Source organism: Leptodactylus fuscus, chromosome 1 (assembly GCF_031893055.1).
Source record: "Leptodactylus fuscus isolate aLepFus1 chromosome 1, aLepFus1.hap2, whole genome shotgun sequence".
Taxonomy (NCBI): domain Eukaryota; kingdom Metazoa; phylum Chordata; class Amphibia; order Anura; family Leptodactylidae; genus Leptodactylus; species Leptodactylus fuscus.
The window spans coordinates 354,136,650-354,157,004 of NC_134265.1; positions in this window are offsets into that span (position 1 = coordinate 354,136,650).

A 20,355-nucleotide genomic window follows, 5' to 3' on the forward strand; every position below is an offset into this window, starting at 1 on the left:
GGATTTAACATTCGATTAATTTGAGACTGTGAACTATGTGACTTTGAGACAGGGACAGATGTACAGGCAGGGATATCTAGGGATTACCTTTATTTAGGGGGGAATGTTACTCACACAGCTCTTTGGGGCTCTATCTGGTCGGGATCCCTGTCAGCTTGTGATATGCGTGAGCTGACTTTTTCCCATAGGAATGCATTGACCAGCATTGAATGGCCAGTGTACAGCATTTGGCCAATCAGCGCTGGTTCTGCTGGAAAAGACAGAATATAAGATCCCTCCACAGCAGTTTCCATTGGGGTCCGATTTCAGATGTAGCAGTGCTGACACAGCACTGCTACACGGAGAAGCGGCAGAGCTCATCACACACAGAGATACAGCAGAGCTGAGTGTGCAGCATGGTTCAGAGCACACTCAGCACTGCTACATCAGATGCAGCCGAGCTGAGTGTGCAGCAGGTTCAACGTACACTCAGCACTGCTACATCAGATGCGGACACTCAGCTCTGCTGCATTGGACTGCTACATCGGACACTGCTACATCAGCCAGCACAATGCTGGGTTGAGCCGATCTTGAAATTTCATGATCGTTTTTAAAATCCATTTTCCGATCATTCAGAGATTAGATTTTAAAAACGATTCTATTCACTACACAGCATGTAGTCCAAAAATTGTTTCAATTTTTGGACCCCACGCTATGTAGTGATTACCCCCCCACCACCACCGGTGTCAACTTACCTGCACAGCTGCAGCTCCCAGTTCTTCTTGGTCCAGTCCTCTGTCCTTTTCTTCAGAACGTCCTGCCCTCGTCTTACTAGACTATTATTGTAGGTGGGGCTTAATGCGCCTGGAGAGTGTGGGCGGGGAGACGTAAGTGCATCACTCATGTCTCCCCTCCTAGTACCCGCCCCTAGTACTCTCCTAAGCCCCGCCTTCTCTATAATACTAGTCTCGGGAGGCGGTGCAGGGAACTCTGAAGACATGTGAAGGACAGAGGAGCGGACCAAGAAGAACTGGGAGCTGCAGCTGTGCAGGTAAGCGGACACCGGTGGGGGGAGTTAATCACTACACAGCGTGGGGTCCAAAAATGTAAACAAATTTGAAACAAAAATTTAAACAATTTTTGGACTACATGCTGTGTAGTGAATAGGATCATTTTTAAAATCTGAATGATCGGAAATCGGATTTTAAAAACGATCCTGAAATTTCAAGATTGTCTCAACCCTAAGTGCTGGCCGATGTAGCAGTGTAGCAGTGTCCGATGTAGCAGTCCGAAGCAGCAGAGCTGAGTGTGCACTGCTACATTGGCCAGCACTGCTACATCGGGCCGTGCGCTCAGCTCGACTACTCCGGAGATGCAGACAAGCAGAGGGCACGCCCAGCACTGCTACATCGGAGCATCAGACTGTTACATCGGACACTGCTACATCGGCCAGCACTCCTACATCGGGCTGTTCGCTGAGCTTGGCTACTCCGGAGTAGTCGAGCTGAGCGCACGGCCCGATGTGGCAGTGCTGGACAATGTAGCAGTGTCCGATGTAGCAGTCCGATGCAGCAGAGCTGAGTGTGCAGCAGGATTCAGCGCACACTCAGCTCTACTTCATCTCCGGTGTAGCAGTGCCAGCACTGCTACATCTCGACATAGGAATGCATTGACCAGAGTTGATTGGCTGAATGCTATAACATTTGGCCAAACAATGCTGGTTCTGCCGGTGAAGGCGGGGTCTAAGAGCGGTCCACAACAGTCTCCATTCTGGTCCGATTCTTAGACTCCGCCTCCTCACAGACGAGCGTCTGGCAGGACCAGCATTGATTGGCTGAATGCCGTACTTCTGTATGGCATTCGGCCAATCAACGCTGGTCAATGCATTCCTATGGGAAAACGTCAGCTCGCGCATATCGCAAGCTGACAGGGATCCCGACATAATACAATAACTTGGGCATATTAGATGCCCCCAGACATGCTTCCCTGCTGTCCCAGTTGTATTCCAGGGTGTTGGCATCATTTGCTGAGGTGTCATAGTGGACTTGGTGACTCTCCTGAGTCAAGTGGTGGGATCCACTGAAACGAAGCATTTTTCCCCATAGACTATAATGGGGCTCAATATTGGTTTGAATAGTTGAATATTGAGCGGCTATTCGAAACGAATATCGTACATTTTTCTGTTCGCTCATCTCTAGTAATACAACTTCTTGTGGCTCTTGGGTTTACTAGAGATAGTGACACAGAAAAGTGGTAGAAATGGTCAAATGTTTAATAACAAGGTAAGGCTGCATGCGCACAGAGTTACGCCGGGCTTGTAAAAATACTCATTCACAGCTGTACACGCGAGCGCTGCGGACAGCTCCCGAACACTTCCCATTCACTTCAATGGGAGCGCTCGTAACGCCGGCGTAACTCCGTGTGCATGCATCTTAAGTGTGCCGGTGGAGGCCGTGTAAAGGAGCTGAACAAGGAGACCGGACACACTGAAGACTCTGCTCTGACTTGTTTTCAGGAAGTTCATCTCAATTACTATTATACTGTATAATGGAAATAGAGATACAAAAACAAGAAAAAACTTTCATGAAAAATGCTGCAAGGAACAATAAATACCTTTTCTTGCTAAAGCAAATTCCACACATGTAAAATGACAAAATATGGTTAATTTCAAGTCCATAAACATAAGTCTGTTTACATATATCACAAATAAAAGGGGGCACAAAGATTCCACATACAATAATAGCAAAAACATGGCAGTGCTTCTATATCAGGTATGGACTAAATAGATAAATGTCTTATTGTAATGTAAGGCATACAGCTACATGACATTCAGTATGGAACAATCGTATGTTATAGACTAGTATCCTATATACAGGGTGAAAAACATAGCTGGTTATGATATAGAATATAAGACAGAAATGACTTCATCAGGTCGTGAGGCTAAGGCAGGATATGTGACCTTATACATAGAGGGGCACCTGTCCTAGAAGTCACAAACTTCCTATCCACCTGCACCACCAGGCCTCTGGCCTACTACCGTTTCATTGATGATATCCTAATCATTTGGATTGGGTCTGAACAACAGCTGAAAACCTTCCATGAACTATTCAACCAGTTCCATCCCACCATCATCCTGACGCTCAATCACTCCTTCTCTGAAATAAACTTCCTGGACACAGTCATCAAGATACAGGACAACAAAACTGAGACATCGCTGTATTGGAAGCCGATTGACCGACCAACCTACCTAAGATGGGATAGCTTTCATCCGAAACACATAAAGAACTCCATTGTATACAGCCAGGCCATCAGATACCATCGCATATGTTCAAACCCTGCAGATAGAGACGAACACCTTGGAGGCCTCAAAAACACATTCTTGAGGCAGGGTTACCATCCAAGAACAATTGATAACCAAATCACCAGGGCCACTAGAATACCAAGATTGGAGTTATTAAAATATAATACCAAACAGGAGAACAATCGGGTGCCCCTGGTTGTCACATACAACCCACACCTGGAGACGCTAAGAGGAATCACACGCAAACTACATCCACTGCTACAAAAAGACAACCGTCTAAAATCCATATTTCCAGACCCCCTTCTCCTATGCTACAAACAGCCACCAAACCTCAGGAATATGATTATTAGCAGCTCACTGTCACCTCCAACTAACACAGGAACATTTCCATGCGGACAGAAAAGGTGCAAAACCTGCCCTCACATACTGACAGGATAGAGATACCAAACTCTAACAGGGAATATAAAATCCCAGGTACGTTCACCTGCAGCACACCCAATGTAGTGTATTTGATAATGTGCACCAAATATCCCACTGAAAATCTGTATGTCAGAGAGACTGGACAGCAGCTTAGAATGCGTATGAATTCATATCGCCATACAATTAGAGAACGAAGACTTAACCTTCCTGTATCAAAGCATTTTTGCAATGAGGATCATAATATCACCGATCACATGAAAGTTTTGGTTTTGGGAGGGAATTTCAAATCAAAGAGAGAACGACGCATTTATGAGTGTAAATTTATGACCCTGCTTCAAACACTGGAGAGGGGGCTAAATCTGTCACATGGTTTTATGGCATCTTACAGACATCACTGACTTGAGACCCTGAGAACTGATAAGGACCTGTAAGGGCCCCTTCACACGGCGGATACGCTCACTGCTTGGGAGCGTGTAAACGTTCCATAGCAGCGGCGTCTAAAGCAGTTCCCATTGTTTTCTATGGGAGCCGGCATACGTGCGCTCCCCATAGAAATGAATGGAAAAAGCAGCCCATTCATTTCTATGGCGAGCGCGCGTCTGCCGGCTCCCATAGAAAACAATGCGATCTGCTTTTAGACACCGCTGCTACGGAACATTTACACGCTCCAAAGCAGTGAGCGTATCCGCCGTGTGAAGGGGCCCTAAGTGTTTGCATTGTTTCTACCAATTACTAACAACCCTCTACCCCCTTCCTCCTGGAATTCTATCCCTTTTTGTATATAAATATGCATCCTTCAGAAATGGTTTTAAATTTACTTGAGAAAGGAACCTAGAGTTCTGAAACGTTGTAATCTGTCATCATTATTAGTTAGCCATTAAAAAAAAGATTGATGAACAAGTCAAACAGATTCTCTCACGGTCACATGGCTTTTCGCCATGTGTCAGATTGCAGGAGGCCCACTATAAATTAAAGATTGATGCATAACGAGATCGGGCAAGATCGGGCACAACGAGTAATACTAAATGGCTACACATCGAACTGGAAGAAGGTCAAAAGCGGGGTGCCGCAGGGCTCTGTTCTGGGCCCAGTACTTTTTAATATCTTTATAAATGATCTGGACGATGGAATTATTGGGGAACTCATAAAATTTGCAGATGATACGAAGATAGGAGGAATAGCCAACACTAGAGAGGAGAGAGAGTGTATTCAAAAGGACTTAGACACACTGGAACAATGGGCTGAGCCGAACAAAATGGTATTTAACAGGGACAAATGCAAAGTTCTACATCTGGGTAACAGAAATGTAAAAAACATATATAATATGGGAGGAATAGAACTAAGTGATAGCATAGGGGAAAAGGACCTGGGCATAATAGTAGATCACAAATTCAACATGAGCCAACAGTGCGGTGCTGCTGCAAAAAAGGCTAATAAAATTCTGGGATGTATTAAGACAAGCATTGAATCTAGATCAAGAGAGGTCATTATTCCGCTGTACTCTTCCCTGGTCAGACCACACCTGGAATACTGTGTACAGTTCTGGGCGCCTCAATTCAAGAAAGACATCGATATATTGGAGCAAGTCCAGAGAAGAGCAACCAAAATGGTGGAAGGTCTGCAAACCATGTCCTATGAGGAGCGGCTAAAAGAATTGGGATTGTTTAGTTTGCAGAAGAGAAGGCTGAGGGGAGATTTAATAGCAGTCTACAAATATCTGAAAGGTAGTCACAGTGCAAAGGGATCTCCCCTATTCTCATTAGCACAAGGAAGTACAAGAAGCAATGGGATGAAACTAAAGGGAAAGAGATACAGATTAGACATTAGGAAAAACTTTCTGACAGTGAGGGTAGTGAGAGAGTGGAATAGGCTGCCACGGGAGGTGGTGGGCGCTCCATCAATGGAAATATTCAAGCGGAATCTGGATAAACATATAGCTGGGATGATTTAGGAAAACCTGCACTCGCAGGGGGTTGGACCCGATGGTCCTTGAGGTCCCTTCCAACTCTACCAAAAAAGAAAAAAAAAAAAGTAAAAAAGAAAAAAAAATTGCTTATCAGGTGGTACCGTACACCTCAGTGGTTACGTTCCAAAAATCTATCTGACTCGGACTCATGCTGGCGATGCAAAACCCACACTGGATCAAACTAAAATGGTTGAGCCCTGACCCGCCAACAAGCGGAATGGATCAATAAGGTAGACCAAATATCCCGTTTTGAGGAGTTGTCAAGTTGGAAAGCAAGAAAGCACAGTAAATACCAAAAAATTTGGACCCCTGGAAAGACCTCAACTTATGAGTCTATGTATGATTATGGCAGACTTAAGGCTGTGATGGTTGGACATCCGCCCCCCTTCTCTCCCCTTTTACCTCTTCTTTACCTATCTCCTACTAAGGTAATGTGCTTTCGCTTTCTCTTTTCCCCTCACAATTAGCCTTATGTTTTGACACGTGATCTGCTCCCCCTATCCTCTCCCCTCCCCCTCCTTGTTACATCCACCTCCCCACCACCACCACCACCTTTTCTCTCTTTTTTATTCTGCCTCACTCCCTCGGCGCTCCTTGCCCCCCTTGTATAACCCCCTTATATACCTCACGGTTTTGTATGTGAAGCCATACCAAAGTCCTCTACACCGTTCTTGCATATTAGTAGGTACTCCCATACCCTTAATATTTCTCCATGCATTAGCTCTTTACTCAAACCTACTTATTGTCTTGTATTCATTTTCAAGAATTTAAGTTAAAAGTATTCCATGTTTATCCTTCTATATTATGTACTTTCTGTCTATCAACATTCACTATTATCTCCACTGTATGTTTGAAATTTGTTCAATAAAAATATTCTAATACCAAAAAAAAAAAAAAAAAAAAATTCACTTGAAAAAAATTAAAAAACACTAGAGATAGTATTCTTGTAATTGTGGTCTCAGTAGTGCCAGGGGTTAATGTGAGTGATGACAATCTTTGTACAGGGCTGTGGAATATGTCTGTGGTATATTCTGTACTGCACAAGGACGCCTGAGACTGGTTATTTCTTCTACAAGTCTCTATAGTAAGGACGGTTCAGAGCACAATCCTCGGAGAGCAGATCCAGAATGATGTGCGATGAGATCAGAGAATGTAAAATCTATCCCATAATACTGTATAAAAGGAGGGGAGATGAGAGCAGTCACCATATAGCATGTCCTGATCCTGGGGGCCGTGCTGTCTGTGTCACTGCTGCCTCATTGCTTCTATCCATCATGTCTTACTGAGGACAGAATACACGTCATCTCATCATCATCATCATCATCATCCTACTCCTACAAGGAGATGCGCAGTCTCATTACTACGCTTCTTCTTTGGTTTCCTGTAACAGAATTAGTCTGTGATCTCAGGATAAGAAAAGTTTATGAGACTGTACAGAATTGTTCCCAGGATGGAGATCTCATCATTGGGGGGTTATTGACATTGTATAAATCTGCAAAATATGGTCAACCCCAAGGCTACAATGACACAGGTTTTTGGTGTTCTGAGTAAGTCCTTATTTCTTGTACAAATTGTCATCAGAAAAGTAGAGCGAGTTGTGTGAGGTCTGTAGTCAATTCCCTGAAGATAAGGACTCAATAAACCATAAGGAAGTGTCTGTGATCTTTCTGTAGCCGGAGGATCTTGTGCAGGTTCTTGTGATTCTCCTCATATTCCAGCTCCTAGTAAATGCTGCTCATGTATTCCTATCAGTATCCTCAGCTGTACATAGGCCTCACTTACAATCTTTACACTCACTATGGTTTCATCATTTCTGAGAAAAAAAACAAACAAAACTTTGTTGGTGATTAATAATAATAATAATAATAATAATAATAATAATAATAATCGCCACTGTTTCTTACAATACCAACACCATAATGGTGCAGCATTTTGCGCCCATACAGGGATAATTTTTGGCATATGTTTATTTGAAAAAAAATTCTTTTTCATTTTCAAATAAATATGTTGCATTTATCAGTACCGAAAACTGGTAATTTATCTATTACTTATGACATTAACACTGCCGTGTGGCTCCTCTGTGATGGACTTTAAAAAGCCACAGTATTTGGTTAAACAAGCAGTTTCATTCCACTGAGTGTCATATACTACATTTTAGACTCCTAGGAGTCCTGACACTGTCATACACTATGTATTATATATGAATAGTCCTAGGAGCCCTGACACTGTCATACACTATGTATTATAGAAATATAGTCCTAGGAGCCCTGACAGTGTCATACACTATGTATTATAGATATATAGTCCTAGGAGTCCTGACAGTGTCATACACTATGTATTACAGATAGATAGTCCTAGGAGTCCTGACAGTGTCATACACTATGTATTATAGATAGATAGTCTTAGGAGTCCTGACAGTGTCATACACTATGTATTACAGATAGATAGTCATAGGAGCCCTAACAGTGTCATATACTATATAATATATATATATATATATATATATATATATATATATATATATATATATATATATATATATAATATATATATATATATATATATATATATATATATATATATATATATATATATATATATATAGTCCTAGGAGCTCTGACAGTGTCATACACTATGTATTATAGATATGTAGTCCTAGGAGTCCGGACAGTGTCATCTAGTGTTAAGCTGAGCTGTCTGGGGCGTCCAGTAGAGTTTATTTTGAGGGCCCACTATACAGCTACAACCCCTGGCAAAAATTATGGAATCACCAGTCCTTGAGGATGTTCCTTCAGTTGTTTAATTTTGTTAAAAAAAAACCTAAAGGCCTTTCATATGGCAACTTTCTGGCTTTAAGAAACACAAAAAGAAATCAAGAATAATATTTGTGGTAGCCAGTAACAGTTAGATTTTTAGAGCCAGCACAGAGAATGAATTATGGAATCACAGAATTCTGATGAAAAAGTATGGAATCATGAAAAACCCAACCTAATAACACTCCAACACATCACCAGGACTTTGCTGCACCACCTCTGGCTTTAATAACGGCTTGCTGTCTCTTACTTGATTTGTTTTAGTTGCCTTAGGAAATGCCTTTAGTTTTTTTTTCATGGCTGTGATCTGCTTTTTTTCTAGAAAATTAAACAACTGAAGGAACAGCCTCAGGGCCTGGTGAATCCATAATCTTTTCCAGGGGTTGTATAAGTGCAAATATTATCTGCCTCACATTTACTTTCTGATTCATAAAACAGCACCAACACATATTTTCCCAGTATTAGCCAACTACCTAGTCCATACCTTGTACTGTCTCTGCTGTGGCCCTCACAGTAGTCTGCTGATCAGCTTTTACCTTAGACTTGAGCCCCTTTGCCTTGATTATGAAAATTATTGGTGATATGGACCCCACAGTGACAATAAGGTAACAGGACCCAGAAGGGAGGATAAAGATGTGGAGTAAAAACTCAACAGGACTCTCTCATATTACTGAGATCATGTAGTGAATAAATGGAGTCCAGATCTCTGGTCAGTTCCTCATCTTGATATATTTGTCTATTTACAGGAGACATTTTGATGAATTTATATATTCTCTGATTTTCCTCTTTGCCATTGATAATATTAACCAGAATCCTGACATTTTACCCAATATTACACTGGGATATGATATTTATGACACATGTATGGGTGAGTGTTTGGCGGTATACCATGTATTACATCTTCTATCTGGCCGGGGTAGTGTAATACCTAATTACTCCTGCAGGGGTCATGGCCAGCTGGCCGGTATCATTGGAGACCACCAATCATCTACCACTATTCCAGCAGCACAAATCTTTGGACTATATGGATATCCTCAGGTATTAGATACTCCGGGCATTGTCTATCAGTACAAGTGTATTATGATTGAGATGAGATGCATGTGAGTCTTAGTTAATGGAGAGATATTAATTGATGTAATGAAGGATGAAAACTCTCACTATACTCTATATAAGTAGAAAAAAACAGCAAAAGAGTGGGGCGGGCACTCACCAGTCAGTAAATCTTCCTAAAATCAATTCCTTTATTGGATACACTTAAAAACATCCTTGGGAGGGAGAAGAAGCATTATAGGCGAAAAAAGGGCAACAGCCGTCTCACGTTCCTCAGAATGCTTTTTCGACCCTTAGAAGCAATCTTGCTTGAAAAAGCTGCAGCTATGTAGGTAAGTGGACAATGGTGGAGGGTGGGGTTAATCACTACACAGCGTGGGGTCCAACAATTTTGGACTACATGCTGTGTAGTGAATAGGATCATTTTTAAAATCCAATCTCCAAATGATCGGAAATTGGATTGTAAAAATGATCCTGAACCTTAAGTACTGGCCGATGTAGCAGTGTCCAATGTAGCAGAGCTGGACTTGCTACACACTCAGTGCTGCTGCATCAGATTGCTACTTCGGTACAGCTGAGTGTGTAGCAGGTTCAGCTCTGCTTCATCTCGGCATAGGAATGCATTGACCAGCGTTGATTGGCCGAATGCCGTACTTCTGTATGGCCAATCAACGCTGGTCAATGCATTCCTATGGAAAAAAGTCAGCTTGCATATTGGAAACTGACAGGGATCTCAACGAGATGGAGCCCCAAAGAGCTGTGTGAGTAACATTCCCCCCTAAATAAAGGTAATCCCTAGCTAACCCTGGCTGTACATCTCTTCCTGTCCCATAGTCACATAGTTCACAGTCCAAAATTAGTCGAATGTTAAATCCACCATTCGTCTAAATTGGAGGTTATCTGTTTCCGGCCGCCAATTACTTTATCCAATTTTTTTTTCACTGCCTACCTTGTCGTATTTCCTATCCCACCTCCCCTGCACAGTTATTGGTGCAAAAAAAGCGCCAGGGAAGGTGGGGGGGATACAAATTTTTACTGCGTTTGCGACCTTGAATTCGATTGTAATCAAATATCCCAAACGGCCTGATATTCGATCGAATCTGTATTCGATCGAACGGTGTTCGCTCATCTCTAGTAACAAACACACAAACTTTCACATTTATAATATTTGTAGGATTATAAAGCATATACTCGGGAAATGATAACGATGGACTTATACATCGAAAACCAAAGGAAAATCTATTGATCATAGCAGTTTTCTGCAAAGGTCAAATTAAATAAGACTGTAAAAATTCTCTCAGTGTGCTCCCCCTTGTGGTGGCTGCTGGAAAGAAAGTGCAATGAATTAGTGGAAGGAAGTAGGAAAAGATCAGTGCTGGCCCCCCTCCCCCCATGAGGCCCTAGGAGATGGGGGCTTTGTGTATATGATACGTATGCTGCAGGTTGATTATTTTCTTTGATCTACATTAAGCACAAACACATCAAGAATACGATCCCAGCTCACAACTACTAGTGGGGAGGGGCAAGGGTTTTATAGGATTATTTTAGGGGAAGGGAGTGTGGATTCCTACAAGTGAGTAAGGCTTAAGATGTGGCAACAAATAGTGTCCCAAGATAAGACAACCAATAGGAAGAGATAGAAAAGTGTCCGGAGATTCACCAGATTTATCACCAGCCTGATCTACTGTGACAATATTATAGACTGCCTGGTCTAAGTTCACACTGTGTGAGTATTACATAGGATTAGTAAATCTGCCCCAATGCTTTCTGTTCTCTTCTGTCTTGTACAGATCAGCTATGGAGCCACCGACCCCTCATTATCTGATAGACTCCTCTATCCACATGTTTTCCGGACAGTCCAAAATAGCCACATCTACAATATGGTGGTCACCGAACTGTTGGAGCACTTTGGCTGGACCTGGGTTGGGATTTTGGTATCAGATGATGATAATGGAGAGAAAGAACTGCAGATACTGAGAAAGTACATGAGAGAGCGCGGGATCTGTGTGGCCTACACCATAAAATATACAAATGAGAGAAATAAGAATATAGAATATAATCAGATATTACAGGTATTACACAATCCACAAGTCAGGGTCATTATACTGTGCGGGACCTTCACTTATATGTTAGTTTATATGATAGAGGATCCTGCATTTGTATTTCTGGATAAGACTTTCATCCTTCCACCATCCATGGCCTTTAGTTCTGTCAGTCCTAACAATTGGAATCCAGAATTTAATAGAAGTCTAGTTGTGGACTTTTCATCTCAATCTTTTCAAGGAATTGAAGATTTTGTGAAAAACTACAGGAAACTGCTCAATATATTCCATGAAGAGTCTTACTGGGAAGTGTTGGATTCAATGACAAAGTATGTGGATAAAGATTCCTTCATTTCAGTCACATATAAAGAATATAATTACAGTCATCGGTATACTCTGCCAAGTATGAGATATTTCCTCACATCGGGCGTCTCTCCAAGACTGTACGAGGCTGTAGAAGTCCTGGCAAAAGCTCTCCATGAAATGTTCTTATATATAAAAGACAAATCTCCAGAAAATCCAATAACCGGACTTATACAATACACACAGAAGTTACAGCGCCACCTACAGAGGATGAAGAGTCCACTGGATCCAATGAGACCGTTCTATCACTTTAATGAGCGGGGGGAAGCCGTACATGGATATAAGATAATATACAGGGTATATATAGAAGAGGCCACATATAAGGACATACAGGAGGACATAGTAGGAAATATTACCCCATGGGCTGTCAGTGGTCAGAAGCTTTATATAAATACCTCGTCTATACCCTGGAGACACACACAGGAGGTAAGAAGCCTTCCATTATACATGTGACTATGTAACGCTTCTGTCTGCCCTTATACATCATTATATAGGTTACATATAGGATTCCTCTACATCAGCTCTTCAGTTAAGGGGGCATTCACACTACGTATACTGAAGCTTATTCTGAACATAAAACACGTTCAGAATAAGTGGCGTATAAAACAGCTCCATTCATTTCTATGGGAGCCGGCATGCTATCGCTCCCCATAGAAATGAATGGGCTGCTTCTTTCACCGCGAGCAGTCCCATTGAAGTGAATGGGAAGTGCTGGCGTGTACGGCTCGGCATGAGCAGAGCTTGCCGTATACGCCGGCACTTCCCATTCACTTCAATGGGACTGCTCGCGGTGAAAGAAGCAGCCCATTCATTTCTATGGGGAGCGATAGCATGCCGGCTCCCATAGAAATGAATGGGAAGTGTTCGGCAGCCCCGTTGTAACGCCGGCGTGTACGGCTGTGATACGCGCTGGCGTTACATAGTGTGAATGCCCCCTTACTTTGCATTTACATTATTGGACATTAGTTGCATTTTGCAGTATTTTTGTGAACTACAGTCTATTAAAGTCATAACGGTAAAAAAAAAAAAAAACTGGTTAAACTACAAAAACACAAGAACTATAAGTATATAAATCCTAAAAGCAGCATCTTTAGTTCTGTATATACAAAAGAGGAAAAATAATCTGCGGTGGAGATGAGCAATTCAACATGACACAAACCAAATTCTTTTTTTTTTAATGTAGATTGTGAGCCCCACATAGAGCTCACAATGTACATTTTTTTCCTATCAGTATGTCTTTTTTTGGCACAAACCAAATTCATTCCAAAATTTCCAAACTGTTTCTGAGATTATTTTTGTGCATATCTAATAAAGTGACGTCTGAGAGAGAGAGGAGCCCATGACCTGGAGCGGAGACCGGGCTGGATTCCCTATAATGCCATATGGACAGCCAGGAGAATTTAGGGAGTGAGAGAGATAGCGGTCAGTAGTGTCACTGTGTTAGGCGGGGACAGTCAGGTATCGGTCATTGCTGTCAGAGCTGCCGCATCACTATCACATTTCTCACATTCTATCAGATTATATCCAAGTGAAGTGACAATTAGTGACACATAAATCTCGTTTATTCCCCCTGTATCATTTATTATAATTCAGCTCAATCTGTGAGCTGTGATCTGTCAATCAAAGTGACAATTTAATGACACCTAAATCTCAGCCCGTTGCAGCGATCTCCCAGAAATGGTCGCAGTTCTCATTTATACATCATCATTAGAGATGAGCGAACACCGTTTGATCGAACAGGTATTTGATCGAATATCATGGCGTTCAATGTATTGGTTCACAATCAAATACAAGGCCGCATACGCAGTAAAAAAAATTTGCACCAATAACTGTGCAGGGGAGGTGGGACAGAAACTACGACAACAGAGGGAGTGAAAAAAATGAAAAAAAAAACAAACATTGGCAGACGAAAACATGTGACCTCCCATTCATAAGAACAGCCACCGACATATTCGCCATTTTTGCTGTCAGACATAGGGAGAGAAACATATCTGCTGAGGGCTAGATAGCGATTAGCTTCAGATAGGCAGGCAAGAACTAAAGAAGAAAACCAACAGCTCATCTCAGAGCTATACACTGTAGGGACATCAGTCCAGCTTTCCCCGGACAGTGGAAAAAAGGGATACACAACAGATACAACTTCATATAAAGCAGAGAAACAGCTTTAATTTTTGGCTGTCCGCACACAGAATAACCGGAATCCACAGCAGTGACTAATTCATATAGAGATGAAAAAAGCCTTTAATGTGGGGGGGTCCTGAAAAATAGCAGCAATCCAAAGCAGTTACTTCTTGCTATATACGCGCAAAGCAATTTTTCAGGCTGTGGAACCCCATAACAAGGATACAGAGCAATTGGGTCAGCTATGGACACTCAATCCAGATATCCAGGGTGTGTACCCCCAAAACCCAGGTGGGAGACACCGAAATTCAGTCAGGTTATGTCCGCTCAATCCAGTTGTTCACAGTGTGTAATCCCAAAACCTAGGTGGGAGAGACAGAATTTCAGTCGGGCTATATACGCTCAATCCAGTTTTTCACGGTGTGTAACCCCAAAACCTAGGTGAGAGAGACAGAATTTCAGTCAGTCTATGTCCACTCTTTTCAATTTTCCCAGTGTGTAACCCCAAAACTTAGGAGAGAGACACAGAAATTCAGTCAGGATATATCAGCTCAATCCAATTGTTAAGAGTCTATTCCCTAAAGCTGAGTGGGAGACCCAGAAATTCACTCAGGCAATATCAGCTCAATCCAATTTTTTGTTCAATCTAGTATTGATTGCACTCCATGATGTGAACTATGCCATTGTCTCTTGAAAAGCAACCCAACATGAAGTCAGCCATGTGTGCCAGTGTGTTACTTGGCATGACTTTGCTGCCCCTAACTGTAAGTGTCACTCTCCATTTCCCCCATTTTCCAATCCCCTTCACACCATCCGTGCTGAAGCAATGGGATGCAACTGAAGTGCACCCTCAAGCCTCGTGTGGGACAGTCACATGAAATGCCACTTTATCCTCCTCGTCTTCCTCCGCCAGCCAATGGTGTGAAGATGAGAGGAGTGTGCTCTGAATCTTTTCAACCTAGCAGAGGCTACTTCTTACTTACGAAAATGGTAGCACTTTGACCAGTATATCAGGCACAATGGTGTAGGTTTCAAAGAACCTTTGCACCAACAAGTTGAAAACGTGGACCATGTGTGGACCGTGTTTGGGTTTGGCAAGCTCCAGATCTGCTACCAGGTTCCAGACATTATCACATACGCAAAAATGCCTAGCCCCAGGTGCAGCAGGGAAAAACGCATTGCCATCTCAGCCAGGATAACATCCCTGACCTCGGAGGCACTGTGCTGTCTGTCCCCCAAGCTGATGAGCTTCAGCACATCCTGCTGACATCTCCCCATGCCAGTGTTTTAGCGTTTGCCGCTAGTAGCTGGGGTGGAGGTTGCAGTGTAGTAAGGTTTCAGTCTACTCCTGCCATGAATTTTGGCCTGGGAGAGGAGATAGGCCACCCCAGTTTGCACCCCGGGCCCAGACTCCACTACATTCACCCTGCCTGTCCTTAAAGATAAGCACTGCAGCATCACTGACCACAGGCGCTTGTCAATCCGTCGGTGGTCATGTGGACCTTGCAGCAAAGCGCAGAGCTCTGGGACCGACTAATGTTATGGGACACATGCAGGTGCAAAGCAGGGACAGCACACCAAGAGAAGTAGTAATGGCTAGGCCCAGCATAGGGAGGTGCCCCAGCTGACATATGCTGATGGAAGGCCTGAGTATCCAGAAGCATAAATGCCAACATCTCCAGGGCCAACAGTTTTTTGATGAGGCCATTGAAGGCTTGGGCATGTGGGTGGCTTGCACTGTACTTCTGCCTGCAATGAAACGCCTGAGAGATGGGGAGTGACTGGGAAGAGGTGCATGATGGTGTAGGCCAAAAGGGCGGATGAGGGTGAACTCCCCAATGTGTCAGAGACAGATGTGTAGGTGTCCAGGCTAGTGTAAACAGTGGAAGAGGCAGTGTCGGCAACGCCGGGCGACGATTGTCCTGCATTTGCTCTCTCCCACTGAGGCCAGGGCTTGCCTTCCAAATGACAGCGCACGCAAAAGGCTGTAAGGTTGCTCTTTTCAGAGCCCCTACTCAGTTTAGACTTGCAAAGTATGCAAACCACACTAAATTTGTCATGTAACTGGTGACACTAGGCACCTCACTGTCTCTTGAAAAGCAACCTAAAATGAAGTCAGCCATGTGTGCCAGTGTGTTACTTGGCATGACTTATAATGAGCTTCTAACCAGCACAGTTGGGGGAATCAGGGTGGATTGAGTCTCTAACCAGAAGAGTTTGGGGGCATTAGTGTGACTTGAAGCTAGTCGGAGCAGAATTGTGCAACGCAGATAGTGGAGGAGTATGAGGAGGAGGAAGAATTGTAGAGGGTGAGCACACACATCAAACTTCATGTCAGGGTGCTTGACAATGCTGGAAATGAAAATGATGGGTCTATACAGTGGCTGCTCATTTTGATCAGCGTCAGCCGGTCAGCACTGACGGGCTGGCTGTGCTTATCCGAGATAATGCCACCGGATGCGCTGAAGACATTTTCCGATAGCACGCTGGCGTCAAGGCAGGAAAGGACCTCCAATGCGTAGAGCGCAAGGTCTAGCTAGTAATCCAACTTGGAGACCCACTAAATGTAGGGCACAGAGGGATCAGAAGGAACAGGGCTGGGGTCGGCCAGGTACTGCCGCAACATGCACCTATACTTGTCCCTCCTGGTGACACTAGGCCCCTCAGTGACGGTAATTTGGCCAGGGGGTGTCATTAATGTGTCCAAGACCTAGGAATAAGTCTTGAAACAGGGTAGAGTTTTGTATGAGTGGTCTTTCTGCCTCTGAACATGCCTTTGCCTGTAGCCACCGTTTTTGCTGCTTAACTTGCCTCCACATTTACACTGCTTTCACACCTAGACATCACTCCAGTCTATGCCTCTGCTTCTAGCCACCTTTTTGTTGCTTAGCTTGCCTCTACATCTACACTGCCTTCGCCCCTAGACATCACCCCAGTCTATGCCTCTGCCTTTAGACACCTTTTTATTGCTTAGCTTGCCTCCACATCTACACTGCTTTCCCCGCTAGACATCACCCCTGTCCATGTTGGGTCGGTAGCTTCGTCATCCACCAACTCCTCTTCCAATTGGTCACTGTCCCCTTACTGCAAACCGCACATAACCACAGCTCGGGCCTGGTCTGCATTGTACCCTGCACCCTGATCAACGCAGCTGCCATATCCGGAATTATAATAGCACATACTAATGTTTCATGTCCAGTGGAAAGGATGGAATAGGATTTCATATAAGTCTGCCACCCATGGAAACTCATGGTGCAGAAACTAAGGGAGCTGACTTTGATGAACCCTTGGGTTTTGGAGATGGAATTCCATCAAAGGTCTCTGCTGCTCACACACTCTGCTCAACATATGGTATCCAGGGTTTCAATGTGTGGGGACGTCGCACAACAGCTGGTGTTCGGGCAGGTGGATGCGTTGCTGGAGTGTTTTGAGGCTAGCGGCTCCTGTAGACTTGCGAAAGTGGGCGCACAAACGCCGCATTTTCACCAGTAGCTCATGTACATTTTGGTATGTTTTCAAAAAAAATGTTGCACCACTAAGTTAGACGTGGGCCAGGCATGGAACGTGTTGGAGGCTGGCAAGCTCCAGAGTCGCTACTAGGTTCCTGCCGTTATCACACATGACAAAAATGCCTGGCCCCAGGTGCAGCAGGGAAAAAAAACCATTGCCATCTCAGCCAGGATGGCATCCCTGACATCGGAGGCAATGTGCTGTCTGTCCCCCAAGCTGATGAGCTTCAGTGCGGCCTGTTGACGTCTCCCCATGCCAGTAGCTGTGGTCGATTCAACAGCGGAGGAGGAGGGTGGCGTTTTAGCACTCCTGCCAGGAATATTGGGCGGGAGACAAAGCAGATTGCCACAGTTTGCGACCAGGTCCCAACCTCAACTACATTCAGCCAGTGTGATGATTGAGATGTAGTGTCCCTTGCCGCATGCACTTGTCCACGCGTTGGTGGTCAAGTGGAACTTTGTGCAACTTAGCGCAGAACTTAGGGCCCGCCTGATGTTACGGGACACGTGCTGGTGCAAGGGTCAACTAACCCCAAGGGCCAAAAACACTGCTGGTGCATGACTCAACTCACCCAAAGGGCCAAAAACTAAATCTCTGCTGGTTAAAGGCTCAACTCAACCAAAGGGCCTAACATGCTGCTGGTGCAATGCTCAACTCAATTAAAGGTACAACGTTTAGATGGCTTCTTTCCAAACTGAGGGTGATTCCTTTAGGTAAGATGTGATGGCTGTTTCCAGCCCCGATTATCCTGGTTGATCGTGTTCAGTAATGAGGCCAGCTCAGCATGAGGATCTTGTACGTTAGGTTGTCCATGCCCCCTAATGTGCATGAAGACTCGATCACAGTAAATATCATTATTTTTCTCCAATTCAATCTCTGAATGAACTGCTCTGAGAGATGGCTTAGGCACTGCTGCAATGGCAATCACTGGGTTTTCCTGTTCTGGTTCCAAAGAATTTTGTGTCTTACTTGAAGAAGAGACAATCTTAGTCTGACTGCTGGTTGCTTGTGCTGCAGCATGTGGAGTTGGGTCTGTCAGCCTTGTGATGAACTCCTCATTCTGGATCCCATTACTTTCAACAGTCTCTAAAGTCTTTTGACACTTTGAATTTTGTTCAGTTCCAAAGGACTATGTGTTTAGATTTGGCTCAGTCACAGCTCCAGGACATGCCTTGGAAGGCAAGGTTTCCTTTAGTGGCTCCATCTCAGCAGGATGATGATGAAGCTTTGTTAAATCTGGTGTTGGAAGGGAAAGTGGTTTCTGATCTACAGCTAAAGTACTGGAGCATGTTGTTTGGACTATTAACACCTGATCAGAACCCTGTAGAGGTAATGTAGAGTCCCATATTAGAGGACCATTACCGCTAGTAGTGGTTTCAGCCAATTCTCCAACTTTGCAGCCCTCTAAATAAAAGTTATGTACAAAAAGAGAAAAACATGGCCCGCACATCCCAATCTTATACATTGATCTAGTAGTGCTTCTCAGCAAATTCTACAATACTGAACATGAGGTTCTTAGTATACATATTGATCAAGGTGTATAAGCCCACTAGCCACTTCACGGCGACCTCTTTATAGTGGGTCCCTACTCTACTGGGTGCGGTGCCGCACAGCGACCGCCACAACCGCAACACGGCGCCCACAGGGCGAGCGACCCAGTGGCCCGGCAACACCCCTGCCACCAGACCAAGCCCCCAGGGCTCCGGGCCGTGCCGCCCCATGGGCACCGCACCACAGAAGCAGCAGACACCACGCAACACCACACCATGTGAACAGATCTCAAAAATTCACCTTACCATATTGCCCCAGTCAGAGGACTGAGAGCTAGTAGGTGGGTCCCTTTTTGCAGTCTCCTGCTAATTAAAAACACCTGGGCAAAATGGGGGGAGTGCTGGTACCAAGGCAAAACAAAAAGAATGGTGAAGGAAGAAACTTACCAGACATGTACAAAAAGAGAAAAACATGGCCCGCACATCCCTTGTCTGAAGTGGGATGGAGATACCTTTCCTATAAGGGGGCATTCACACGGAGTAACGCCGGCGTGTATCACAACCGTACACGCCGTCGTTACGGAAGACTGCCGAACACATCCCATTCACTTCAATGGGAGCGCTCGTAAACGCCGCTGTTACGAGCGCTCCCATTGAAGTGAATGGGAAGTGTTCGGCAGTCTGCCGTAACGCCGGCGTGTACGGCTGTGATACACGCCCGGCGTTACTCCGTGTGAATGCCCCCTTATAGGAAAGGTATCTCCATCCCACTTCAGACAAGCGTTCAAAGGGGGGATCACATAGCCCCTGTAGAACGGCAGCCAGATCCCAAGAGGGAACCGGGGGATGGACCTGAGGGCAGAGCCTCGACTCCCCTCTGAAAAATTGCTTTATTAGAGGATCTTGAGACAATCTGGTCCCCAGAAGAGCGGAAAGGGCTGACACCTGAAACTTCTGGGTGGCCGGAGTTAACCTTCTTTCTAGACCATCTTGTAAAAACTCCAAGACCGATTCGATGGCAGAATCGCTGACTTGTTTCCTCATACACCAGTGTTGATATATCCGGGAGATCCGCTGATAGCTCCGGTTAGTTGAATCCGCTCTAGAGTGGGCTAAAGTTCTTAGAGCGCCCTGGGACAATCCTCTACCTCCGCATACGACGTGGTCAACCTCCAGGCAGTGAGGTTGAACCTGTCCAGGCCCTGGCAGAGCTGATTGTTCAGAGTTACCTCGACTCATTAGGATGAGGTGAGTAAACCATGCCCTTTTTGGCCAGAATGGCATGATCACTATTGCCGAA